This window comes from Pongo pygmaeus, chromosome 9 (genome assembly GCF_028885625.2).
Source record: "Pongo pygmaeus isolate AG05252 chromosome 9, NHGRI_mPonPyg2-v2.0_pri, whole genome shotgun sequence".
Taxonomy (NCBI): Eukaryota; Metazoa; Chordata; class Mammalia; order Primates; family Hominidae; genus Pongo; species Pongo pygmaeus.
Genome location: NC_072382.2, coordinates 131,129,656 through 131,152,790, shown reverse-complemented (window position 1 = coordinate 131,152,790; position 23,135 = coordinate 131,129,656). Strand labels below are relative to the sequence as shown.

Below are 23,135 nucleotides of genomic sequence, written 5' to 3'. Positions count from 1 at the left end.
TTTCTTGTATTTTACGGGGGAAGAAACTGAAGCTCATTGAGCTTAGGTGACTTGTTAACAGCCATGCAGGCACTAAGCAGTGGAACTCCACTGCATCACACCAACTCCTGGATCTCCAAGTCACAGTCACTATCTTCAGGAAGCTGAGATGAGACATGGGATAACCATGCCTTATAGACAGATGCAAATGCGCAGCAAGAAGTTCCTAAGTCCTATCCTTCCTCCCCACTCCCATAGCCACAAGAGTCTGGGATTGAAGCTCCCCATCTTGCTGTGGGTGGAACGGAATAATCAGACTTACAGAAAAACTGAAGTGAGACCCCCACCCTCCAAACGTGGCCTCAGGCCTGGAGGTTTAAAGACAGACTCAGGTTTTACTCTATTACTGCCACCTTCTTAACCCCTGCCCTCAGCTCCTCATGCCCCAGCCTTTCTCTTCCTTTATCTCCAAGTCTATGTGATTGAAAAATCATCATCCCTGGAAAGGGAAAGAAGGGGTCTCAATGAGACAAGAGAGGGAGGAGGTGAAGGGTGGCTCAGTAACTGGGGAGGTGGAGGCCCCAGGGTGGAGCTCAGAGGCCTCATTCCCCCGGAAGCCCACCCTAGGCAGAGGGGGGCCATGGCTCAGGCTGCGCAGGACAAACAGCAGCGTGGCTTCCAGAACCTGTGCTGGGGATTTGCACTGGCAGGTGCCTTCTCCAGGGTCAGGAAATTCTGTAGCTCCAGGGCAAAGGGGATGGAAGCTGGGAAGAGCCTCTGAGTTGAATGCTGGTCCGACCTCTCCCCACTCTCTTCCCCTCTACACAGGAGCCAGAAGCCCAGTGTTGTGGCCCAAATTGCTTTGAAGTCCTGCCCTTTGTCCTCTTCTTCCTGAACAGATCCGTCTTCCTGGGGCAGGACATGCATTCCTCACACCATCCTTTTTGAAGGGGATGAGGTAAACCTGGCCCAGCCGGTTAGTGCTGGGGTGGAGCCCAGCAACGGCCCTGATCCAGAGCCTCTGTTACCTGGGGCAGCAGAAGCGAATGAGAGGACAGCTGTAAATCATGTCTGGCCTGCTGATGACATTCTCCTCTCTCAGCTAAAGGACTGAGGATGGTCCAGCCCCTTGAGTGACTCTAGGCGGGGCTGTGAGAGGGAGCCCCCTAGCCAGTGCTTGGGGAGGAGGAATTCAGATCTTGGGAAAAACAGCAAGCAGCAGCAGGTGTGGAGTAAGCAGGGAGCGACCCGTCTGGGACAATTGCCTAGAATAAACACTATTGTCTGCCACAAGGTTTTCTGTGCCAGCCTGGACCTGCTGAGCTGACCGTGTTTGAAGGGCCAGTCGTGGGCTAAGCTAGGCAAGCCGAGATCACTCCTGCAGGAACCTGAGGTCATCACAGGTTGTGAAGACAGAGGGCAGGAGCTTGTGGGACCAGGAATGAGTGAGGAGATGGAAAGTAAGTCTCAAGGGAGTGAAGACCCAGGAGGAAGGCTGGAACAAGGCTGGGTGACATTCGTTCTTACCAAAGGCTAACTTCCTGGTGTCATCTTGGATGGTCCAGTGTAAAAGAACAAGACCTGACCAGAAACAGCAGAGCCTCTCTCCAGACATCCGGGGCTGGCTTCAGTTACACCCACTGTCTTCCCACTGTCTTCTCAGCCCCTGGGATGCACATGTTCATGCAGCCACCCCTGCTCCGTCTGTCCCTGTGACCCTCTGATTTTCACCCACCTCCTGGTGCTATTCTTCTCTATCACAGGAAACTTGCATCCTTCTATTATTATCTTCACTGTTCAGAAACCCAGCAAAGAATTAACCGCATGAAAATCCACATTATACCCTCATTCTACCCAAAGTGATGTAATTCACCTTGTCCTTCGGGGATGGGGGGACTTGCAACCTCATTCCCTCATCTACCTTTAGACACTGAGCTTTAGGAAACTGTTACCTGGAGGAAAGGCCCATTGTGGAGGGTACCGTGGTGACCCAGAAACAGCCCTGGAGCAAACGTGCCATCCAGAGCAGGCTAGGACCTGCTGATGGGTGTCCTGGGAAAATGGCCCCGCTCCACTCCCCACCCTGGGACCTCTGTGAGGTATTTTAATTCAGGAATGATTAGCACAGATCTCTCGCAAAGCTCTTTCTTGACCACAGCCAGAGTTAGGTGAGAATGCAGCCACAGGGAAGAAGGGAGCACCAGGCAGAGTCTCTGGCAGCCACCACATTGAAGCTCTTACTTCTCCTCCAATCACCTCTCATGGAACCTAGGCCATCTATTTTCATTTTGGAACAAAGAAAGCAAAGAAGAGGAAGGGGAGGGGGTTGGGGAGGGGGAAGGGAAGGAGGAAGGGGGAAGGACACGGGAAGGGAAGGGAAGGAAGGCAGGGAGAGGAGGGGAAAGGGAGGGAAAGGATGGGAAGGAAATTGGGGAAGAATAAAGAGGGGCAAGACAGTGGTCATGGAGCGCCCCCTAATTATAACGTGTCCACATTTTCTCAAGTTGCAGCTTTCATCTGAGTCAGACAGTTATAGATGAATGAGGAACAGGGACTAAATAGGGCCAAGAAAAAGGAAGTGGAAGGGCGAATCATGGCTGAAGCAGTGGGGTATATTTCCTTTTACTTATTTTCCAGGCAAAGGCCATTTGGTACAAGTCTCCTTGATTGACTTTTGTTCGTGGATTAGGAAATGTGTATTACCTGCTCTGCTGTCCTAGTGTTTCAGGTTTTTATTTGTGTTTCTTCATATAATGTCAATAACACATAGGCAAGAGAGCCTGAATGCATGTTTGTGACTTCCTTGAAGGCAAGGGCCCACCTGCCCAGCCTAATACACTGCAATTAATAAACATTTCCAACTTGATTAATAAACATTTCCAACTAATTTCCAACTAATTTCCAACATTTCAAACATTTCCAACAAATTTCAAACATTTCCAACTAATCTCAAACATTTCCAACTAATTTCCAACTTGATTAATAAACATTTCCAACTAATACACTGCAATTAATAAACATTTCCAGCTTGAAGACTTTTCATTGCTCCCTGGGCTCCTGTAATTTGGTTCCACAGTAGCCTCTGTTACAACATCCTTGGCTGCTGCTCAAAATCACCATTGCTGTGTGTAATCGGAAGGCCAGTGACAGAAGGAGTAATAGTTTCCTCATTAAGCCTTGTGGTGTCTCCTCACCTACCAAGGCAGGGTACTTCCAGCACAGGGGTGGGTCCTCTGATATTCAGGAACAAGCAACCTCAGAGGTGTTGACAGAAGTTCCAACAGAAGCAGCCTCCCAAAGGCCCCTCGTGCTCATTATTGTACTAAAGTATTGCACTAAAAGGGGAAAACTAAATATGGTGTCTGGTGCCCAAAAAGGATCTTGGAAAAGTTTTTGCTGCCAGAAATGGGTCTTTCCTTGAGGATAGACTCAGCCAATCAGAGTTTTTTCTGATGATGTAATGCTTTGCAAACAAATTGTATTGGTGGGAAAGCTCTTAGGTATTGTGAGGGTGTAGAGTTTCCACTGTAGCTCAGGAAAAATTGTCTGTGGCTTCATTTAAGTTTTGACTGAATTCCATTGTGCTTATATTTCCAACCAGGCTGAACTTGTGTTTGGCACTTGTTAAAAAATTGGGAATCAAGAAACTTTCTTTTCCTCTGATGCCAAAAGCTGCTGATTCCTTGTCTAAGATGTGTCCATTTAAAAAACAAAACAAAACAAAACAAAAAACCAAAGCTAGCTGCTGATTAATCAATGTCTGCTATGTGCCGTTGTCATCATCTCACAGCTGTACTTATCGTCAGCAGAGGCCCTAGGAAGCTGACCAGCAGAGCATCAGTATGCAACGGCGGGTAGGAAATAATGCCCCGACAGGTTAGGCTGTAGAAAAAAAAGAATCTTTGGGGTGGAAAAGAAGTTAGAGCGCAGGCTACACATGCCTGTATTTCCATCTGATGAATTCGCAGGCACGCGCTTGCCATAAGTCCGCTATGCACAGCGATGCAGCACTAAATATAGCTCAGAGCTTATTTCCCTCCTTCAGAATGTGTCGTCCCCAGCTCTAGAGCTTTTCCTCCCCCAGACAGAGCCCCTGCTGTCTGCCAGTCTGGGCTGGAATTAGCACACCGCTGCTGCGTAACTGGGTGTCCCTGCTGCTGGAGGCTGATGCTGGTGCAGGCAGCTATACCTGCAGTTGTGTTCCTTGGTTACCTGCGTCCAGGAGCCTAGGCCACCCACCCTTTACCACATACGCAAAGGATGTCATCGCCTGATTCACTGTCTCTGTTATTTCAGACAACAGGCTGTTCCTCTCCCCACCACCCCTCCACCACACCACAGCCTTTCTCTCTGGATCATCCGCCACACCCTCTCCTCATCCGGGAAACCTCAGGCCAGCTCCACCTTGCTTCAAATCCTCCCGTCTCTCCAGTCGATTCCTTTCTCTCAGCTTTTATCTTTGCCACTCTCTTCCCAAATATGGGACACTTAATTATGGCTGACTCAAACTGTCTCAGTTCACAAATATGTTTATGTATTTCATTCTATGTACCACCTATATTTCTTCCCCCCGCCCCCCACCGCAGCCTAGAAGAAAGAGCGCTGGGCTTGAATCCAAATGCAATGCTCTGGGAATCAAAATTGGGATAGTAAAACTTCTACTGCAGGGATTTTGTAAGATAAAATAAGATAATATATACCTGGCACATAGTAGGAGCTTCATAAAGATTGGTTGAATCTGCCCTGGAATATAAACTCTTTAGACATTCTCCTTCTCTTATGTACATACTTTTCCATTTCCCCAGCACCCAGTCCCTCTGAGAATAGGGACATGTAATCAGTGCCAATTGACATACTTTAATTTTCAGTATACCTTTTTGGATCAGGAATCCTTAGCAAATGGGTAATTTTAGGCATCTACAAATTACAATGACAATGAAATAACCTCATAGGTTGGGAGGGGAAGTGGGAGCTACTTTCAGTGGGATACTCAAGGCCGACACAGGCAAAATTGCACGGGGCACACTGTGATGCCATTACTTGTCACTATAGAGAAACTTTCTTCACCTATTTCCTCTTACTATTCTGGTCTGTTCTTACTTTCAGCTGACATTCAACTAATTAATTCCTACAGAGGTGTTAACGGATAAGGCAGTTCTGATAGGGTGTCAGCCAATAATGGCCCTAAGGGCCCAGCCTGACTTGTTTTGCCGGGCCTCCTATCACATCTGAAAAGCAGCCTCCAAAAGATGGAAACCCTTTGCAGGTCCACAGGAAATGTTTTCCTTCGGATCAGAAAGGAATGGGAGTCAGGCAGTGCTGTTCACCCCCAAGGCCAGTGATGGTGTGGCTTGAATGCAGAGAGGGGTTTCTTGGGCTGGAGAGATAGGCAAGACCTCGGCTCCTAACCCCCCCCCCCCGCCCCCACCTTTCCCACCCTCACCTCACTGGCATCTCTCTCTCTCTTTTTTTTTTTTTTTTTTTTTTTTTTTTGAGACAGAGTTTCGCTCTTGTTTCCCAGGCTGGAGTGCAATGGCACGATATCGGCTCACTGCAACCTCCACCTCCTGGGGTCAAGTGATTCTCCTGTCTCAGCCTCCCGAGTAGCTGGGATTACAGGCGCCCGCCACTATGCCTGGCTACTTTTTGGTATTTTTCGGTAGAGACAGGGTTTCACCATGCTGGCCAGGCTGGTCTCAAGCTCCTGACCCCAGGTGATCTGCCTGCCATGGCGTCCCAAAGTGCTGGTGTGTCCAGAATTTATTCCTTCCGGTGGGTTCTTGGTCTCGCTGACTTCAAGAATGAAGCCGAGGACCCCCAAGGTGAGTGTTACAGTTCTTAAAGATGGTGTGTCCAGAGTTTGTTCCTTCTGATGTTCAGATGTGTCTGGAGTTTCTTCCTTCTGGTGGGTTCGTGGTCTTGCTGAATTCAGGAGTGAATTCACTCACAGACCTTTGCAGTGAGTGTTACAGCTCTTAAAGGTGGCGTGTCCGGAGTTGTTTGCTCCTCCTGGTGGGTTCCTGGTCTCGCTGACTTAAGGAGTGAAGCTACAGACCTTCACAGTGCGTGTTACAGCTCATAAAGGTAGTGCGGAGGAAAAGAGTGAGCAGCAGCAAGATTTATTCTGAAGAGCGAAAGAACGAAGTTTCCACGGCGTTGAAGGGGACCCCAGCAGGTTGCCGCTGCTGGCTCGCTTATTTAGCCCCACCCACATCTTGCTGATTGGTTCATTTTACAGAGCGCTAATTGGTCCATTTTACAGAATGCTGATTGGTCCACTTTACAGAGTGCTGATTGGTGCGTTTACAATCCTTTAGACAGACACAGAGCAGTAATTGGTGTATTTTTACAGAGTGCTGATTGGCACATTTACAATCCTTTAGCTAGACACAGAGTGCTGATTGGTGCTTTTTACAAAGTGCTGATTGGTGCATTTACAATCCTTTAGCTAGACACAGAGCACTGATTGGTGCATTTTTACAGAGTGCTGATTGGTGCATTTACAATCCTGTAGCTAGACACAGAGTGCTGATTGGTACATTTTTACAGAGTGCTGATTGGTGCATTTACAATCCTTTAGCTAGACAGAAAAGTTCTCCAAGTCCCCACCTGACCCAGAAGTCCAGCTGGCTTCACCTCTCACTGGGATTACAGGCGTGAGCCACCACACCTGGCCGGCATATCTTAATCTGCTGCCAGGGGGCCAAATGACAGGGACACAGGTGATGGGCTATTCACAGCATCCCAACAACCTCAGTTCTCAGCAGCTTCTGGAAGGGAAACTTTTCGAACTCTGACCCTTCCAGACAACCCCCATCTTCCACCTTCCTTCCTGAGTATCAGACAAGGGCACCTTTTGTGAAAGACACACTGGTCTTGCTGTGCACAGCTCTCATTTTGCTGGCTGGGTACTTTGCATAATCCTGAGAGTGAGCAACCCCTAAATCTTACACTCTAGACACCTCGTTTGTCTCACCCCAATCCCAGCTCTGCAAAGTTGCTGGATGGGTAGATATACATGCAATCTCATTTTTCATTGCTTCGAGATATTTAAGGCACATTCCTAATCACTTTATTTGAGCTGCAGTGAAGCCATATTAGAATTTGGAATCTTTGACTTCTATTCAAGAGTTTTCCTTCCATACTAATGCTCCCAGGAGCACTGAAACCCAGCATCCATACACAAAGGATGCATTTAGCTACAACGGTAAAAAGTTCACACTTTTCTCTAAAAGTTCTCTGTGTTTTGAAACACATTTCAAGGAGGCAAAACATGGGGTTTTGAGTTTTCACCCAAGGGGCCCAATACCTTGGTGATATAGTTTGGATGTTTGTTCCCTCCAAATATCATGTTGAAATGTGATCCCCACTGTTGGAGGTGGGGCCTGGGGGGAGGTGTTTGGATCATGAAGGCAGATCCTCCTGAATGGCTTGGTGACATCCTCCTGGTAATGAGTTAATTCTTGCTCTATGAGTACACGTGAGATCTGGTTGTTTAAAAGAGACTGGAAGGCCGAGGTGGGCGGATCACGAGGTCAGGAGATTGAGACCACGGTCAACCCCATCTCTACTAAAAATACAAAAAATTAGCCGGGCATGGTGGCGGATGCCTGTAGTCCCAGCTACTAGGGAGGCTGAGGCAGGAGAATGGCGTGAACCCGGGAGGCAGAGCTTGCAGTGAGCCGAGATCACGCCACTGCACTCCAGCCTGGGCAACACAGCGAGACTCCATCTCAAAAAAAAAAAAAAAAAAGAGCTTGGAACTTCCTCCCCCTCTGTCTTGCTCTCCCTTTTGCCATGTGACACACAAGCTCCCCTTCACCTTCCAACATAATTGGAAGCTTCCTGAGGCCTCACCAGAAGCAGATGGTGACATGATGCTTTGTGTACAGCCTGCAGAACCATGAGCCAAATAAGTCTCTTTTCTTTATGATTTACTCTCTCTCAGGTATTCAGTGGAATAGCTGATATTTATAGCAATGGAAACAGACTAACACACTTGGCTAATTTAAGTGTTTCCCCCTATCCTATTTCTCTGCGTCACTAACTAACATTACCTATGGACCTGAACACTGCTTTTCCCAGTAGAAAAGGGCAGGTGGGCGAGCCGTGTACCTGTTTATGAGGCTGTCTTAGGGAAGCCTTTCTCAAATGATGTGCAAGTTCTGTTAGCAGTTCCGCATCCAGCCTCACCAAACCTGCTTTGCTTCAGGCACTGATGCCTTCAATCCATGGGCTCAACACTACATTCTCAAGCTAGTGCAGACCAAGTTAGGCAAGAGAAACATTGTAGGTCTTTCTGTCCTAGTCTTGGCATTCACTTTCTCAGAGGTGAGGCCCCAGGCAACCACATATCCCCAAGGCTACAGTCTCCTTCCCTTCTTTGTACTTGCTTAAAATGACTGAGTATTTTCCTCGTTTTCATACCAGTTCTACTTCTGGAGCGGCACCTGTTGTGAAGCCCTGCCCTTTAGTGGGGCCCCAATCACAGTATCTCTTGCTAGATCCTTCTTTTGAGGGGCTGGACTTTGCTTTCGCCACCCCTAGCCCTCTTGCTGGGATCCTGATTCATCCATTCCTATCATCTGGAATACCTGCTGCCTCCCTGATGTCAGCCATCTTCAGCATGTCTCCACTGCCTGGCCCCAGTTTATGTCTGGATTTATGCCCAGTTCAGCTTGGGATTTTCCATGCAGCCCTGCTCCCTAGTTTAGACTGTGGGCTCTTTCTGTGGGCCATGGTACTGCTGGGGTGCTTTCTGTTGGCTGTCTTACCCCATGATCATTTAAATCAAACTGACTACACGTCACAGCCTGCTGTTTCTTGAGAAAAAAATTGCTCGAATCCCACTTCCATCCACACCCTGCTTTCTTGGCTATCTATTCTGACTGTAATTCCTGCCTTTGGCACTGCCCAAATCTGGCAGTCTTCCTTTTTCCATCCTCTTTGGACCTTGGCTCTCCTCCCCACTTTCTGGCTAGTTCACCATTCTTCCTGGTATTCTCACTGTCTCAGGGGAGGGGTCTGTATCATGCTTCCTGGCCCCCCAGAAATCCTCATTTCTTCTTCTGGTCAGCGCTTGTCATGTCTCAGACCTCGGTCTTCCATCTTCTAACTCCCACTATGGTTTGAAACCTACTTTTATGCATTAACAGGAGTACGATGCATGGGTAGGTTGCTTAACTTAAAGAGTCAGGAGGGACAACAGGGCAACCTTTAGTTTTGGCCTCATCTCAACCCAATTTCCTCCTCCTTCCTCACAGACAAGTCCATTTTTGACTATTTAAAAACCTGTAGCGGCCAGGATCAGTGGCTCACGCCTGTAATTGCAGCACTTTGGGGGACTGAGGCAGGGGGATCACCTGATCACCTGCGGTTAGGAGTTTGAGACCAGCCTGGCCAACATGTGAAACCCCGTCTCTACTAAAAATACAAAATTAGCCTTGCATGGTGGTGCACACCTGTAATCCCAGCTACTCGGGAGGCTGAGACAGGAGAATCACTTGAACCCAGGAGGGTGAGGTTGCAGTGAGTCGAGATCGCGCCATTGCACTCCAGCCTGGGCAACAAGAGTGAAACGCCATCTTAGAATAAATAAATAAAAACCTGTAGCAAATATGCAACCATATATTCAGTTGTGTGCATATTTTAAAAAATCAACCCTAAACCCAACTATTTGTTTATCCTCCTATAAATTTAATTTTTGGTTGAGAAAACATAATTATTGAAGGTGTATGTGGCAGAGACTGCACAATCAAATCCTGTACACTCCCTCCAATGTCCCAGCAGCCTCCCTTGCAGTTGGGTGATGTAAAGTATGACTGTAAGTATCTTCTTCATCCCTCTCTCCCGCTGCAGTGACCTTGATAGCTACAAGTGGAGATGGATCTTTGAGCTATCAGATGGAAGGCTGTCTCTGCAGACCCACACTGGATTTTAAATAAATAAGAAGTATAAGTGTAACTTTGTTGTGCTAAGTCACTGAGCTTTTCGGGTTTGTTTGTTATTACAGCATAGCTTAACATTGCTCTGACTAATCCTATATACAAACCTTAAACACGTGTGGGGGTTTATTTCTTCATCTGCTGGCACCCAAGAATTGCTTTCCTAAAAACTTAAAATGTATATAAATTATATGTGTTTATTATAGAAAATTATGAAATATAAATAAACAGAAAAGAAGAAAGTAAAAATCATCTATAATCCTCTTGGTCAGAGTTATCTACTGTTAACATTTTCATGTCTACACATCACGTTTTTTCTATGTATATAGAAATATAAATTTATGTATATATGCACATAAACTTATATGCGTGTTTACATATTATTGTAGAACCTATTTTTTTTGAGAGAGGAAGAGAGCATTTCTCTCTGTCACCCAGGCTGGAGTGCAATAGCGTGAGCATGGCTCACTGCAGCTTTGACTGTCTGGGCTCAAGCAATCCTCCTGCCTCAGCCTCTTGAGTAGCTGAGATAGCTGAGACTACAGGCATGCACCACCATACCCGGCTAATTTTTGTATTTTTTGTAGAGATGGGGTCTTGCCATGTTGCCAAGGCAACTTCTGGGCTCAAGCCATCCGCCCGCCTCAGCCTCCCAGAGTGCTGGGATTACAGGCGTGAGCCACCGCGCCTGGCCACAACCTACTTTTTTATTTGACAAAATATTCTGTTAATTTTCTCAAGGCAATAAATACTATTCTAGAACTCAATTTTTAAAATTTTTTTTTCTGAGACAGAGTCTCCCCCTGTTGGCCAGGCTAGAGTGCAGTGGTGCGATTTCACTGTAACCTCCCCCTCCTGGGTTCAAGCAATTCTCCTGCCTCAGCCTCCTGAGTAGGTGAGATTACAGGCTTATGCCACACATGCCAGGCTAATTTTTGTATTTTTAGTAGAGACAGGGTTTCACCATGTTGGCCAAGCTGGTCTTGAACTCCTGACCTCGTGATCCGCCCGCCTCAGCCTCCCAACATGCTGGGATTACAGGTGTGAACCACCGTGCCCAGCCTAAAACAAAATTGTTAATCATTGCGTAGCACTGCATTATGACAGCACCATGATTTATATACTGTTAGACAGTCTACTATCTTCTTCTACTGAAATTGCTGCAGTAACGTTTCTACTTCTTTTCTACATATTTTATCGCTTACTTCCTCTCCTACTCACAGACCAACTCTTAATCATCGACATTCATAGAATGCAAATGAGGCAATCCAAAAATAATAAAAATGTTCATGAAATTCACAATGTGATCATTTGGATGGGGAAAGAAGAGGCAAAGTTTTTGCAGTACATTCGTCCTCATAATCATAATGATGATTATCAAATTTTGGGTTTTATTCTGTGTAGTAATAACTGACTTGGTGGTTGCAAAGGAGATGGTATGGCAGGTAACAATAGGAAGCTGCTTTAATTAGCATTCCATGAGGCTGCAAGAAACAAAAACAACAATGAACTCAAACTTATAGTAGTTTAAACAAAGACAGAAGCTTATTTCACTCTCAGAAGTCTGGAGATAGACATCCCCATATTGCACTCCCTGGGGTATCAGAGAGTCAAGTTTCTTCTACTTATTCCCTGTGGATTTTTTCCATTCCCAAGGTCACTGAGCAAGATCTGAAATGATTGCTTTAACTTAAACCATCACATCTATATTCCACCCAGAGGAGAGGATGTAAAGAAAGACGAAGAGAATGTCTCTTCTAAAACGCATTTTTTTGGAGGTTGAACATACCAAGTCTGGTTAGACAGTTGGCCATATGTGGGTCTAAGGGAGGCTGGGAAATGTTGTCTTTATTCTGAGTGTCCCTGTGCCCAGATAAAAATTGGGGATGCTGGGCCGGGCGTGGTGGCTCACGCCTGTAATGCCAGCACTTTGGGAGACCGAGGCGGGTGGATCACTTGATATCAGGAGTTTGAGACCAGCCTGACCAAGGCGGTGAAAGCCCTTCTCTACTAAAAATACAAAATTAGCTGGGCATGGTGGTACACACTTGTAATCCCAGCTACTTGGGAGGCTGAAGTGGGAGAATTGCTTGAACCCAGGAGGAGGAGGTTGCAGTGAGCCAAGATTGCATTATTACACTCCAGCCTGGGTGACAGAGTGAGACTCCATCTCAAAAAAAAAAAAAAAATTGGGGATGCTATTGCAATAGAAGAAAGGAAGATCGGCTATTGGGTGACAACCAGATATCGCTGACATAAGAACCACCAGGTGATTTATAATGCCCACAAGTAAATAATTCAATCCAGCCTCTGATGGGGGAGGATCCAACAAAAGGAAAATACCTATTACATCAACAATAAAATGTAATCAAACTTTCACAATGAACAGATGGACTAAAAACAATACACATTTAGTACTTTAATTCCTGCTGGATTTCTGAAATCAGCCAGCTCCTTCTGAATGAACATGTGCTAAAGAGAAGGACAACTGATAACCTCCTGAGCATCTTAATTAGCACTGGATTTCATCATAATGGTGCCGTGTAATACATCAGAAGCTGAGCACAGCAGATTCCAGGCACACCTAGGTCTAATTCCCAAGTCCCTCAAATAAAGCAAGTGAGAAGAGCAGGCCATATACATAGGGGGAGAAAGCTAGTCACCTCCACACTTCCAAGCTTTTGCTCTCGTGGCTTCAGTTCCCTAGAATCCGTTGTCTCTTCTCTATGTGAAGAAGTGCTGCTCTTCCTTCTCATTATTATTATTATTATTATTATTATTATTGTTATTATTTTGAGACGGAGTCTCGTTCTGTCATGCAGGCTGGAGTGCAGTGGCACCATTTCGGCTCACTGCAACCTCCGCTTCCCGAGTTCATGCCATTCTCCTACCTCAGCCTCCCGAGTAGCTGAGACTACAGGCGCCTGCCACCACACCTGGCTAATTTTTTTTATTTTTAGTGGAGACGGGGTTTTACTGTGTTAGCCAGGATGGTCTTGATCTCCTGACCTCATGATCCACCAGCCTCGGCCTCCCAAAGTGCTGGGATTACGGGCGTGAGCCACTGTGCCCGGCCTCTTCCTTCTCATTCTTGAAGAAACTAGTCAAATGTTTCTTAGGATGCCTGTTCTTTGACCCTTTAGTTTCGTGTGTCATTCATTCATTCATCAAATACTGATAGAATCTACCACGTACCAGGCAATGTACTAGGCATTGTGGGGTGGAGTGGGGAGACTCAAGGACAAACTACATAAGACTGTGGCCTCAGGCTGCATATAACACTAATTCAATTAGATTTGTTTAGTCAGACAGCCCAGCACACTGGGGCAAGGGCTAGTAGCCCCAATATGCTGTGCTGTCGGACTAAACAAAGAATAGATAACTCCAAGAGGGCAGAAACCTGGTATTTTAATTAGCACACATTTACAGGGCTCTCGCTATGTGCCAAGCACCTTTCTGTTCTATGTGCTTAGAGTATATTACTCTTCTAAATCTTATGACAATCCGTGAGTATGTACTTATCATCACCTATTGCAGATGATGAAACTGAAGCATAGACAGGTTAAGTAATTTGCCTAAGGACATGCAGCTAGTAAGCAGTGAATGTAAAATTGAATACAAGGAGACTGGCCCTAGCGTGCATGCCTAACTCATATTCTTCACTTCTTTATTATTCACACTATTCTGTATTTCCAGTATTGAATAGGATGCCTGGGATCTCGTAGTTATTCAGTAAACGTATGTTGAATGGAAGTGAGCTGCCTGCTCAACACTGGCCAAGTTATCCTCTCTGAGCCATAATTCCTACAAAGATAAAAAGAAGTTAGACTGGAAGACCTCTACGATCCCTTGAAATTCTGAACTATGGAATTATAATTTTTTTCCTTATTCACAGCCTAAATAATCTTTTAGCTGAGGTCTGGAAGAGATCTTGTGGGATCATATGTGGAATTCTGGATTTTAGCCAGACTTCCTCCATAGTAACTAGTTGAGAATTCTTTTAGTTTATCAAATCCTTTAAGATGTCCCACCTTTTTGAAGCTAAGTAGTAGGTGATTCACAGATTTTATGAATAATGTGTGATAGAAAAGATCCAAAAAGTTTCTTCATAAGGTGGAAAGGTAAACTGCTTTCCTCCTGCATATACACCAGTTTGGTAGCAAAGAATATTTTGGTAACATTTTATTTCAATTTTAGTAAGATTGTGTCCTTAGCCACCAAGAGGTATCTAAGAGTGGACACTATAATATTTCTCAGGCCAACATTCTTTGTAAATGTGGCTACTAACAATGCATCACCTCCAATAAACGGCTCTAAATTACTCTTTCAGATTATACTATTGCATGACACTGTTTCCCAAAGACCTAAGCATACAGTGCCAGGCGTTTGAGCAAAGGGCCAGAAAATCCCCATGATCTGACAAAATGCCAGTTTAGGTCATTATACTTTGGCCAGTTCTCTCCTCCCTATGGTGTCAGTTGGCTACTTTAGCCTTCACCACCCAGCGCATGCTGCTTGGTAATCACTGAGTTGGCTGGACTGTCTTCTCTGGTGAGTACTGTTCAGAAAGGGGCATTGAGTTGGGCTAACACTGACTGTAGGGAAAAATATTGGTGGTAATAAGCTTCTCTAAGCTGAAATCAACAGAGGTATTATTTTCTCCATAGGGCTGAAGTCAACAGGGAGCAGGACTGTATACTCTTGCATTTGAGGATTTAACCTACTGCGTATGTTTTTGACTATTTGCTTGACTTTGAAAGTCCCTGATGTAATGATTTATCATTTTGCTGAGGCAGGGATTGAACACAAACACTGTGAGAGTGGTAGAAAGTTCACAGTGAGTCACCTCACCAGCTAGGGAGCCTAGTCAACCACCTCGCATCTGGGTATGTCTCCACTTGGGTATCTAATATATGATTTCCTTTAATTTTCTTGACAGCCTTGTAAGAGTCTTATTATTATCCCTATTTTATGCATGAGAGAATTATATGTTCTAGTGCTGCTCACACATTTAAAAATATTTGGAGATCTAAGAGTGTTTTTTCCCTCAAAGGTTTATTTTGTGGGAGAAGGGCTAGAGGCAAACTTAGGTAGAGAGATGTGAATTCATAGCACATGCATCATAATCAATGTATGGGGGTTCCTCTCTTGATTGATGGATTGATTTCTTCCTTCATCCCCAATATCCACTCTCATTCTCTTCCCTCATGAATTTTTGCAAATGATCCTTATAAATACAGAATTCAGTATGTATGTGTTTTTAATTTACATAAATGACATTGTGTTTACATCTCATTCTCTTTCTTGCTTTTGAAACTCAAAACTAGGATTTCAATGCCCATCCAGGCCACTAAATGTGTATCTAGTTCAATGCTTTGAATTGCAGAGTATTTTCCATAGTATGCATTCCTGATATTTTATTTAAATGTTTCCCTTGCTGTGGACACCAGGATAATTTCATATATATATAAAATATATATGATTATTACTGTATGTAATATATATTGTATATCTCCTATCTATATATGTGGGATTGATGTCATAGCACATATGTACATTCACTTCATTAATTACTGCCAGATGGCTTTCCAAGTGGTTGTACCTGTTTACACTCACACCAACAATCCATGTCACATTCTTGATATTATTCACCAAAGTTTTATTTGAGTCAATTTACTGATTTTCTTAAGTCTTTATATAGTGGAACAATTAACTGGAAATCTTAACAAAAGAAAGGTAGGAAGGAGTTTGGTGAGCTGTGACTTTCCTGGCCCCCTCCTCAATAATTTCCCTCTCCCATTCTCCTCTCCTGTCCTGTGTTCCTTATTCCTTTCAAATTGTTCCAGAACCTGCTACAGGAAATTACTCTGAACTTTCTCCCTGAACCACTTCCTTCCTTTTCATCAGAGTTCTTTTTCCCTTCCCTCCCTCCCTCCTTCCCTCCCTCCCTCCCTCCTTCCTTCCTTTCTTTTCTTTTTTTTTTTTTGACAGAGCCTCGCTCTGTCACCCAGGTTGGAGTGCAGTGGCGCTATCTCGGCTCACTGCAACCTCCACCTCATGGGTTCAAGCAATTCTCCTGCCTCAACCTCCCAAGTAGCTGGGACTACAGGCGTGCACTGCCATGCCCAGCTAATTTTTTTATTTTTAGTAGAGATGGGAGTTTTGCCATGTTGGCCAGGTGGGGCTCAAACCCCTGACCTCAAGTTATCCGCCTCCCAAAGTTCTGGGGTTACAGTCGTAGGCCAATGCACCTGGCCTCATCAGAGTTTTCTATGCACCTCAATAGAATTTTCTCCGACTCCTTTCTAAGTATCCAAATTCCTCCTATTTTGTGAGGTACAACTTAAGAACCAGTTCCTCCATGAATCCCTCTCTAATTACTCTAGCCTACACTTGTCTCTCCTAATTTTTACTACATATATCACATTTGGGGGTCTTATTTTTATTCAATTTAACTCTATTATGTTTCATGTTGTTTCCAAAAAGAGAAATTGGGCAAATAAGATGTATAGTGTTTGGTTAGCCTCATTCTTCCAGGAGGTCACTAGTTTTGGACCACGGCCTGCATCTGACTTACACTCCCCAAGTTCTTGTGGGAAAATCAGATACATGCACCAGGCAGTCTTACCTACCACCTCGAGTCAATCTTCTATAGGATTATAGAAAGATTTCACCAATAGTAGAAATATGTAACAAGCATTACATCTGCAAAATATATAACCAGGCAGTCTTACAAAATCTCTCTCTCACTGGTTATATATATCTTTATTGACTTCGAGTTTGTGGAGGTAAAAAGTATGAGGTGGATCCCAGGAGCATCTGTGGCACTCTCTGCAGAACTTAGCCTGTTCCCAGAAGGTGCTGTCCTCATTGACCTTTCAACAACCACGTGCTCATTACCTGAACAACAAGGTTCCTAGAAGACACTGATCTTCTTTTTTCATCTCTTTCCCATAATTGAGCCACCAAAATTAAATGAATTCAGGGAAATACTCTTACCCACCACTGTTACGCTATACTATTTTGCTTTCTCTGTTTTCCACATAAAAATCCTACATTGCAAAGGAAATGACTAATTGCTTTACCAAAATTTACTTTCTTCTTTCTTACCGTCAGAACTTTGACGTTATCCAAGATGGCATGGGTCTAGGTATAAAACCACCTTTCCCAGTCTGTTTGGCAGGTGGAAGTCTATGTGACAGTTGTTGCCATTAAAATAAAAGCCACAGATATGGTGTAAGACGTCTAGAATGCTATTTTTCTTTTGCTTTTTCTTTTTGAGACAGGGTCTCACTCTGTCACCCAGGCTGGAGTGCATGATCATGGCTCACTGTAGCCTGGAATTCCTGACCTCAAATTATCCTCCCACTCAGCCTCCCAAGTAGCTGGAATACAGGCATGTACACCATGCCTGGCTAATTTTTTTTTTTTTTTTTTTTAGTAGAGATGAAGTCTCACTATGTTGTCCAGCCTGGTCAAGAATGTTCTCTAAAGGGAAACAACTCAGTTGGCACCCACCAATGCCCTTATCCTTTCTTTTTCTTTCTGCTTAGAATGCGGTCATGATGGCTGAGGATAGAGGTGGAACAGGTGCCATGCTGCTCTCACAAGATGGAGACCACATACTCTAAGAATGCTGAACAGAAAAATAAAAGGAGTCTGAGTCCCTGATGACATGATAGAGCTACCATAACCACCATGGATATCGTCTAGGTGCTTTGTAATATAAAAAGAATAAACCCTCTAATTGGTTCAACCATTGTGTTTGCATGTTATCTATTGCATGCAGTCAAACTCAAATCCAGATTGTTATTTGTTTGCTTTTGACAAACCTGTACTCCCAAAGAATCTTGCAGTGGTTCCAAGCAGCCTGATAGGGAAACCATCTGATCATCCTTAAGGAGAGCCCAGTGGTTCTCCAGGTCAGACCTGTGGTGCTCAGTTATCAAGCTTGTGAGCTCTGCTTCTCTTCCATCTTACCAACTTTCTGTGGCTGATATGGGATATCACCCCTGGTTTAGAGGTTTGTAACAGATGTTCTTCCTTACTAACGGAGACTTCCTTTAATGAGAAAGACATCAAGTGCCACATGCTTACTTTCCTAGTTTCCTTTGCAGTGAGGGTATAGACATGTGACTTAATCTGGTCCAAAGAGACCAGAAGGGAAGGCAACTGGGACACGTGGAAACAAATGTCCTTTTTTTCTTCACTGGAAATGATGCCTAGATATGCTGAGTCATCCGTGGTCAGCAGCATGGACAGGATGGCAAGACATCAATGGGAAGCACTTGGATGCCTGGCAGACCTCCCTGTCACATCCCCAGCCCCAGATGCCAACTGCCTTTGAACATCTGCCTATTGTTTACACCACTTCAAAGGATATTCTGTTCTTGGCACTTAAAAGAACTCCAATGATACAGGGGTGTCAGAATAGGGCTTGTCACTCACTTCAGCATTTCTTTTCTTTTTTTTTTTTTTTTTTTGAGACGGAGTTTCGCTCTTGTTGACCAGGCTAGAGTACAATGGGGAGTGCAGTGGTGCGATCTCGGCTCACTGCAACCTCCGCCTCCCGGGATCAGGCAATTCTCCTGCCTCAGCATCCCGAGTAGCTGAGATTACAGGCATGAGCCACCATACCCAGTTAATTTTTTTGTATTTTTATTAAAGACAGGGTTTCACCATGTTGGCCAGGCTGGTCTTGAACTCCTGCCGTCAGGTGATCCACCCTCCTCAGCCTCCCAAAGTGCTGGGATTACAGGCGTGAGCCTCCGCACCTAGCCCTGCTGCAGCATTTCTAAGTCTCTTTCTTTAAAGTAAGTTCCTCAATGCCTTAACCAGCTAGACCTCTGGGTACCTGCTTGGCTGGTCATTCAAACATACCCAGACAGGTCTGAATCTGCAAGAAGTACAGTGTAGACGTCATGCTGGGACTCCTCCTTTACATGCTTAATGTAACCCCCATTTAGTATTGCACATTTTCATACAATGACCACTGTGTGGCATGCTGTTAATTTTTAAAATAGTAAAACAATTTTTATGCTTGATGAAAAATATTTATAAGGAAAACTAATTGTTAAAAGAAACCAATAGTTTATTTCAAAAATCCACAAACATGAATTAAAATATGTGGAGTCAAACATAGCCCTAAACTTTTATCACCTAACTAAAATATTTGAAAATAATTTTGGGGTTTTTTAGGAACAATCCATAGCATTCAAAGAGGATACCAGAGGATACATATTTTATTTGCTACAAATAAGTATTGTATTACCATGGCCACGCTCTAATATTTCTTCAGATGAGATATTTGCTCCTAGTCAATCTGGTGGTATTAATTTGCTTTCTAAATCAGGTAGGGACTGCAGGACAGATAGGCTGAATATTTAATATTTCTGTTCAAAACTTCAAGATACATGTACCTTTCAAGTTGCTCTTCAGCCTCTTTCCTGCCACAGCAGGAGTGCTGCTTAGATGGTCATTTCTAAATGGAAGAACTCCAGCCCTCTCTAAGTCACACAAAACACTTGGTTGAAAAGAGAACCTGGCCAGGCATAGTGGCTCACGCCTGTAATCGCAACTACTCAGGAGGCTGAGGCACAAGAATCACTTGAACCCAGGAGGCGGAGGTTGCAGTGAACCGAGATCGCGCCACTGCACTCCAGCCTGGGTGGAAGAGCAAGACTGTCTCACGAAAAAAAAAAAAAAAAAAGAGTGAAGATTTCAGCCAATCATCTGAATGGTGTCAGCCTCAGAGCGAAGCATAGGAATGATTAATTTTTTTACTTTTCACAGAGATTTGGGCAAGGTAGAGATACAGTTTTTGTTTTTTTTTTCCTGAAGAAGATACCAAATGACCGAGAGGAAATCTCTGATTTGAAATTACTAGAGAAAATTAGCCAATACCTTTGTGTATTATAACTACACATTGTTATCAAGAATGTTAAGACTCCTGAATGACGAAGTGGTGTCCCACGAAGAAAGACTGCTAAATAGCAATGTGAGGATTCTCTTTTAGAAGAGGCTAATTTGGTAAGGAAATAGTTAGACTTGGATTCTGGGTCAATCAGAAACCAACCCTGGTCCAAATAAGAATGAGATAAATTCTTTGTGTAGCTATCACTAGAGAGCTTTGACCCCCATTCACACTGCATTTTGATTTTTATTCTATTTGCAAGAACCCTAGGGAGGGGGAGAGTCGCTGGCATCCCTAACATAGCTCCCAACAGGGACACTGCCCATATTAAACAAGTGCAAGAGGGTTGGGAGGAAAAAGAGCTTTTGAGAACATCATGTGCCTTCCTTAGCAGTGCTCAGGGCATTGGTGGACACGTGACTGGAGAACAGTACTCACAGAACCAGGGCAGAAAGGAATCTGAAAAGGCAAATCATCCTAATTTGCACAAATGAGACCAAGGTTTTCTCATTATTGGCAGATTCTGGGTGAAATCTCAGATCTCCTGATTCTTTCAGTTCAGTATTCTTCCAGGGTATCATTTGGTCAAAAGCTATTAAGAAAGTAAAGAGGAAAAAAAAAAAGATGTTGCAACTTTGTGTGTCAATGATGGGTATGAGTTTGCTCCTAGAAGCAAGGGAAAATAGGTATTTGCTATGGGTCTCTAAATTGAAGAAAAGACTTCACCAAAAATGCCAAAATATTCCTCAAAATAGCAGTCTAATTTGGATGAGAAGGACTGCTACAAACATGATGACTGTAAGAAATGTCACTCACTCCTCCCCACCTCCAGCGCTCTGGCCAATGGATAAAGACAAAGAACTGGGTTAAACGGGAGCCAAAGCATAAGCATTATTAGGGCCTCAGTGGGCCTTCCTTGTGTCTGTGACGTACGGGGTCAGTGGATGCCATGAAATGGACTCAGGGTCCGGTCTTACTTCTCCCAACTCCAAAGGAGAGTGTGAGGTGTGGATGCCAGCCATGTTCTAGACCACACTGCCTAGGAGCCAGTGACCTTTGAGGGAGCACTTGCATACCTCACCAGATTGAACGGGCCAGCCGGGACCCTGTGCAGAGGGCCCTGTACAGAGAGGTGATGCTGGAGCATTATACAGGGGTGGCTTCCCTGATTTTTCATTCAGCTAACCTGTTCTGGTCTCCTAGCTAGAGAAAGGGGAACGCCCATGGAACCCCTATCTCTGAGAATCTCAGAGTGAAACCATAAATGAGAAGGAAGGACTAATTCCAAAGGAGCATAGGTCCAAAGAAACAGAGTCCCTCAGACTGACACTGGGAGGGCTGCCAGAGAATATTCCCCAGCACCTAGATTTTGGGAGCAGCCTAGAGCAGCCCCAAGGTCACTGGATGGTCAAGATAAAGTCAAAGAGGGGAGATTTCACAGATGGGTCCACCAGGCATCAGGAGGCCTGTGCTGATGAGAGAAGGGAAAGTGTGAGAAATTAGGAAAAAATGTTAGCATCAGCACACAACTCTACGAATCAGACAACTCCTACCGGTCAGATAGCTTATGAATGTGGAAAATGTGACAGGTATTTCAGTCGAATGGCAGACTTCCACTGACATCAGAGAGGTCACGGTGATGAAAAGTTTTGAATGCAAAGAATGTGGATGACTTCAGATGCAGCACATTACTTGTTTGGCATCAGATAATGCACACTAGAAATAAACCATTTAAATGTCAAGAATGCGGGAAAGGTTTAAATTCAGATGCAGCCTTGATTCAGCATCAGAGAATCCACACTGGAGGATCGCCCTCTGAATGTAAGGAGGGTGGCAAGGTCTTCAGCAATAGCTCAGTCTCCCCTTACTCTGTGAGTGTAACAAACGTTGGAAAACTTCTGGTTGTAGCTCAAGCTTCATTGTCCATCAGCAATGCACACTTGGAAGAAACCCTATGAATGTAAAGAGTGTGGGAATCTATTAAGCACGGCCTTGAATTCACACTGGAGAGAAGCCCTTTGCATGTAAGGATTGCAAGAAGGCATTCGATCAGAAAATAACCCTGATTCAGCACGAGGAAGTTCACACTGGTGAGAAACCTTATGAGTGTAAAAGGTGTGGGAGCCCCTCAGCTGGTGTGGAAACTTCGTTATGCATCAGAAGCCACACACTCAAAAGGCACCCATTGAAACATACGGCTAGCCACCGTCAGGCTCACTATACCCCTCTTTGTTTCTCCCTGTTGCATGATTTTTAAGTGTCCCCACTGTCTCTCCTGGACTGTGTTGATTCTTAACCATATGCCTCTGTCCCCACAGCTCTGCATATCTGGAATGCCCACTTCTCCACCTGTCCAGTCATATATTTAATTCAGACTCTTGGCTTCCATCACGAAACGTTCCTTAAATTCTCTGAGCCCTTGCCTCCCCAACATGAACTCTCTTCACAGTTAGAAAAGAAATAAAAAACAAACTCCAGAACTTTCAAACATAAGAGGAATGTAAGTTTCCAGATTCAAGAATACACCAAATGCCCAGCAAGATGGATTGGGGGGAACCTACATTAAAGAACACCACTGTGATTTATGAAAACACCAAGCTTAAAGAAGAAATCCTAAAAAGTTTCTAGAGAAAGGAAACAAAAGATCAGAAATGAGCACGGCGTTAGATTTCTCAACAGCAACCTTGAGAATCAGGTGACAATGGTGTATGCCTTTAAAGTTCTAAGGAAAATGATTTCCACCCAGAATTCTATGCCTTCAAGGGTAAGTATAGAATAAAGGCATTTCAGATGCATTAGATAGGCTCATGCATCCTTTCTCAGAGTGCAACACTAAGTAAGGGATAAACCGGGAAATAAAAAGACAGATATGTGGACACCCTATTTCAGTCTGTATATTGGAAGTCTCCTAAGTGCAAAAACAGAGGGGTCTGTCCATGTGGAGCTATATGCATCTTGGAGGACATCCTTAGTAGGGTGAAACTTTCAGAGATCTATCCGGGGCACGGTGTCCACCCACCCTTCTTACTCTGTGCTACTCAATCACAGTGTGTGCCTTTGTCAGATTCAGGGTGTACATGCCCTTTGAGTTAGATGCAAGGCCCTATTGGTCTTAATTTTTTTTTTTTTTTTTTTTTGAGACACGGTGTCACTCTGTTGCCCAGGCTGGAGTGCAGTGGTGCAATCACAGCTCACTGCAGCCTTGATCTGTCAGGCTCAAGAGATCCTCTCACCTCAGCCTCTCGAGCAGCTGGGACCACAGGCACATGCCACCATGCCCTGCTAATTTTTGTATTTTT

At 44.5% G+C, this 23,135-nt stretch overlaps 1 pseudogene; it reads left to right on the top strand.

Moving 5' to 3' along the window:
- The first annotated feature begins 619 nt into the window (after positions 1–619).
- LOC129008771 (zinc finger protein 620-like) lies at positions 620–22,038 on the top strand (annotated as a pseudogene).
- The last annotated feature ends 1,097 nt before the right edge of the window (positions 22,039–23,135 follow it).